Here is a 6061-nt window from a genome sequence, read left to right as displayed (position 1 = left end):
TGGCGGCCCGGCCCGCACCGCCGGCCCCGGCCGCCTCCCGTCAGGCAGGGCAGGGCAGGGCAGGGCAGGGCGCGCCCGGCCCGCGGCGCAGCGCTGTCCGCGTCCTGAAGCTGCGGCTCCGCCGGGGCCGCGACGGCTCTACCTGCGCCCGCTCTCCGGCGTGGGGCAGGGCGACCCGGCCCCGCCGCAGCGGCATTTATACGGCCGGCAGCTTTATTTACGGGGAAACAGACAGACCTGTCTCCGGGCTGGCCCGGGCGACGCCTCCGTCCGCCCTCCGGCCCCGCTGGCCCCCTCGCAAGCCCTGCCCCGGGCCGGAGCGACCCTCCCAGCCCCGCGGCGGCCGCCACCCCCCGCCCCGTCCCCTCCCGTCCCCTCGGGGCCGGGGGCTGCATTCCACAGCCGGGAATGGCCGCCCGGACAGCGCGGGCTGAGGGGCGTTGTTCTGGGGACGGGCCCGAGCGCGGAGCGGGGCTCTCCGCACGCACACCAGCCCCGCGGCAGCTGGATGGTCCCGTCCCCCTTCAGCAGCTGCCCCGAGGAGCCATCTGCCCAGCACGGCCTGCGGACGTGCTCGCTGTCCAGACAAGCCTGAAGGCACAAGACAGGCCTGGCCACCACGCACTGCTTGGCCCACACGGAGACCTCTTCACGGTCTCCGAAGCCCGGCTGCATCCCATGATCCCAGCTTTGGGAACTGGCTTCACACAGAAACACAGCCGCCAGATAAACTGCATCTGGTCTCTGTACCGTCGCTGTGCTCAAGCAGCTGCATTGGCGGGAAGAAGTGGTGTGGAGCCCACGGGCTTTTTGTGTCACACCTGAAATGACAGAAGATGGGTTGCAGCTTCTAGTTTGTCCAGGCTAGGTCAGAGGGAATGAGCTTCTTGGCAGCCCTGTTGTAATTTAGGATTAGAGGTAAGACTGGGGCTGAAAAAGTCAACCCTGCATGGCTATGTTGCAGCTCTTCCATGTTACACATGCAGGACAATCTAGTGAGGATCTTGCAGGAGTGAAGTGTGTGTCCTCCTCACCCTCCTTTCTGTTTGGAAATCAGAATCAGTGCCAATGTTTCAACTAACACCAGAGGTGCTGAGGGTGCCGCATCAGGCGAAATACTTGTTGAAGTATTGGAACAATACTAAAACGCATGGATATTCTTAATGGCCTTAGTTTCAAAGCGTTTTAGTATTGTTCTAACTTCAGGTATGTTGAAGCCAGCATTGCTAAACTGGAAAGAAGCTAACTGGTGAAAGTACATTTCATAGTGTAACACAGTTCAGGCTTCCGAACTCTACAATGGGCTTCCCCTGCTGCTGTACTGTGAGAAATGTCCACGTACACTGCTGAAATGCTGTGATCTGAGCAGTGTTACAGCAGGCAGGGAAACAGACGGCTTCCTCAACCAAGGCCAAAGTTTGTAGAGGCTTGTGAACACGGCACTGGAGGGAGTAAAAGTGGAGAGTTTATATCTAGTGGTACAACTTTGTGTTTTAAGGAAAATGCGCTTATGTAAACATTACTTTAGAGTGGGAAAGCTTAATATTACAGGGAAATGAAATTAATATTGAAAAACAGAAGAGTGGCTTAATTAAGTTAGACATATGCTAAAGTACATACAGAAAACTGAGCTGTCATCAAAACTGAGTAATCTATTGAGTTAGAATCCACTTCTGATAAAAATGGAGTACCACGAAAAGCAGTTTTGAAATCTAACTTTGCAAAGCTGTTGTGGTAGCATCTTAGGTTCTAAAATTAACACAAAGAAAGTGAAACTACTCTAAAAAGAATAATGGCTTCTAGGTTAATCATTAAAACAAAGAATAACAGCAAAAACATTTGCAGGAACCAAACACAGACATCCTACACTTAAAACAAACTCACTTCTTAGGACTGGATGCGTATTACATATTATTTTCTTCTAGAATACCCACAAAACTATGGTAATCTTATTATTCATGTAAGTAGGAGTTAAGAAGAAAACCAGGTGATATCAAGAAGAAAAAAGGTCATACTGAAAATGGCAATTAACACAAGAAGACTACAATCGGAATCATCTGCATTGGCTGTAACTCACACTCCTTGCAAATTCCTTTCCTGCAGCCTGCATCTGCCTGAATGAAACTCCAAGGTTCAGCATCTCAGGTGATGAGATGGTGTAGGATCATCAGCAGATGATGTACAGATGAGAACTCTGTAGGACCATGCATATTGACAGGACAGAAGTAGACATGTTTTAGGATAAAAGGTTTCAAGAAAAAAGCTCCATCAGTGTAACACAATGCACTTACCAGTATTTGAAAATTATTTGAGGCAGAAGATAAAGAATGCAAACCCTGGCTCTGAATTGATCCTATACACAGACTTGTGTGAAATCAGAAGCAGTAAGTTTCTAACCTGCGATGTTGCTGACCCCATTCAGGATGCTGCCCCATGTAGCATTCCCTTCCCCTGGAAAACAAACCCTTCGAGCTAGAAGGCAGGCTTTGTTTGGCTGTTCTTGTTTTGTTAGCTTGAAACCTACATCAGTCTTCTAAATCCTTTTGTTCACCTTATTATTTGTTACCCAGATCATGTTCATTTTGTACTTGGTACGAGATAAACAATGCAGGATGGACACACAACCTGTTTCCAAGTCCCTGCATAAAATATCACTGCATGCTCTGTTCCCAAGTGCTTAACTCTAAATGCCTAAGTCATGTCTGGAGAAGAATCAAAGCCTATGATTTTGTCCCTACTGGCCAAAAATAACAGTCTCTCCCTTCCTCTCACATTGCTGCTATTCTGCACCTTAAAATCAAAAGGAAAGGAGTAGTTTAACACCTTCCCAGCCAAGTTAGTTTCTTCTTCCATTGTCACAGGAATATGGGTTTAAAACTCAGGCTCAGTAGGATGTAAAACATCATCTCACTTTCTAGGGGAGCAACTATTAAGCTACCTCACCAAACACAACTATCACTGAAACTGCTGCCTCTTCTGGCTATGTCTTCAAAGAGTAAAAACCCAATCGACTACACAATCTGATCTCAGAATAAAGGAAAGAATTTAAGCTATGGCTTACAGAGTCACAGCTTAAACTGCAGGTCTTGCAGAGATACTTTTATCACAGCTGCAATTGGTATCCCATTTCCAGACAAATGAGTTTTGGGAGATGCTTCTCATTTTCATTTTTCCTACTAGTGGGCTTTGGCATCTCCTCACTTCCAATGGACATGGTAGCGCTAGGATCTAGCTCCCCCTCGGCACTAGGGGTAAGCTCCCACTCGCTAAATGCTGACGCACCCAAGTGTGTTTGGGAATTGGAACATCCCAGACGTGGCTGTGTTGATGCAGACTGAGATGACCTCGGCAGAGTTGGGAAGGGACTCCTCCAGCATGGATAGCGCTGCTCTGCAGGGATGCAGCCTCTCCCTCCCCACTCAGCTCTCGCAACCAGAGGTGGAATGGCAACATTTTAGGGCAGACTTGCAGATAATAACAGGAATTTGCTGTGGACCACAATTGTATTTCAGAGTGATGGACACAAAACTAGAGGGACTCTGTTGTTTTCCTCACAAATACACCTTGCAACACCCATCTCTATTTGAACATTGCCTCAAGAGCCAAACACAAGTATTATGTTTTATCACAGAAAATAAAATATTCCACGATTCTTGAATCAGGCATGCTCAGTTCCAGAACTATGTTTTTAGACCTTATACAATTAACATACACAGCAACATTCAGCCCAGGGTACTGGAAAGACATAACTGAGATCTCATTTGCCAACTTAACTTTGTCTGTAAAATGATTCATATCAGGTTGTATTGGGACCCATATTACAGTTGCCACAGGGATAAACACTGTCCAAAGGCAACGCAAAATGAAGGTTTCTGTCCCAAAGAGCTTACAAAGGAAATTCAGTATTTCAATAAACACTTGGAAATGGAGGCAGTCATGCAATACTTCCACAATAACTTCACAATTGGAAAAACAAACTTAAATATTATTCTCAATGCTGAGTGAAAACCAGAGCCTTCACTCTTGAGAACAAGCAGGGAAAGCAGAAAATGAAAAAAACATGAAAACACATACCATTGTATTTGAAAGCTATTGGTTAAACCTGTGCAAATATTTTTAGAATTAATTCTCTCTCCTATGCTTCTCCACCAAAGAATTGAAAATGCACATTCCTACTTATGTAAACAGGGAAAAAAGCTCCAAAACAACCAGACAATTACTTTGACGTTATATAAAGAGCTCTAAATTCTTACTTCTGGAGACATAACTAAAATTAAATCAACTGTCAAACATGAGTATCAAAAGTAATTTTGATTCCATCAGTATGAGTGGAGATTTAACTTTTTCTTCAGCTCTCTCCTACAAATCAGGGCAAATATAACCAAAATCTGACCAAACAGCCTGAAAGATCAGGAGTTAAAAACATAAAATTCTGATTCACTCTTTCCCTGTATATCAACCATAACTTAAAGCATTAGTAATGAGAAAACTGTACTTAAAGTTGATAAACCCAGACTCCTACAGGCTCTGAACAAGTATAAAGTATTGTGAAACGATACGAATGCAAAATATTCTGAAAGACTTGCCATTTACTGGAATTTCCAGATATACTAGACTTCTAATTTTACAAAAAAACCCTACGTTCTTTCCAAGAATACAGTTCTACAAATCAGATATTGCAAAGTATTTTCAGTCTGAGTAACAAAGATTATTTTTTCGTAGACAAATCTGGGACTCCAAAGAGCTGAGCAAGTGATAACACAACTGAGTCAAATGTGTGTGACCCTCCACAACAGACAACCAGAAAAATGCTGATGGCCACGTTCTACCCTGACAGGGAAATCTGGTGAGTGATACAAATAACAGACAAGACAGAAGAAATGACTGGAGTCAAAGTAGGAAGTCTGCAAGTTTCATGCAAGTTTTATGCAATCTCTAATGTTTAATTAAGGAAACATCCTCTGTAGCCTGATCCACAGCATGTTTTGTTTGAAGCTGTTGTCTCCTCAATCTCTCACCCAGTGGATCTCCATCTTCCACACAGCCCACAAGACACTGCCAGGCTGAGGTGACTGATGCAATTACACAGGACAGCATGCAAATACATTATCTTGAATGAACGTCGTATGTTTAAAAATACCAGGCATGATTCCAGCTTCTGGGAGAGCAGGACATCCCACGATGCGCTCCTGCACGCTTCAGTCATGCTCCACAGCAAGTGTTACTGTGAAGCATTCAGACTTCCTTCGTAAGGAGAAGTGTTGATACTATGAGTGCAGTCACAACTATCCATTTTTCATCCCATGTTATTTTTTTAAGATAATTTTTTAGGGATGAAGAGCCCAGCGCATGATGTCTTTCATTCTAAGTTGCTAATTTATCTACATAGTTATTTACTTGCATAATAGGAAGAAATGCTTGAAATTTAATGAATAGGTAACAACAGTAAATACTAATTCATATTTGCTTTTGCTCTGGGTCTTAAAATAAGAAAAAAAAAAAAAAGGTGATTTTTTAGTTCTGTTATTCAAACCAGCAGTTACTGTTATACCTCTAAGGCGGGGGTGTCAAACTCATTTTCAGCAGGGGCCACATCACCCCTGTTCTAAGGCTTCCAACCACAGTCTTTACATCAGATTGTAGTTAATACTCTGTCATAAACATAAATATTTCAGAAGGGAGGTAGGGAGAAAAAAAAAAAAAAGCAGCATTCAACTACATCACAAAACCTGCGTGTATATGGGTATTAAAGTACGTAGCTTTTCCTGAAAGTTTTGATATGAATAAACAAATCTCCAGTGCCGCAGAATCTCCAAGAACACATTCTGTACTACTTCAGCAAGGATGAAGTATTTTTTAAAATCATAGGCATTCTTATTTAATATGCTATGTTAATATGCTTTATAGTACTTGATATATCATGTTTAAATTCTAAGCTAAACAAATTCTGTTTCTGGATAAATCAAAACTATCCCTATGAAGAAAGCTGTATTTCCAGGAGAAGTTAAACATCACCAAGTTAGAAGTGTATTTTGTACCCTGGGTATATGCCTACTAACTC

Source organism: Streptopelia decaocto, assembly GCF_964273445.1.
Source record: "Streptopelia decaocto genome assembly, chromosome: 1".
NCBI lineage: Eukaryota > Metazoa > Chordata > Aves > Columbiformes > Columbidae > Streptopelia > Streptopelia decaocto.
This window is presented reverse-complemented; position numbering follows the sequence as displayed.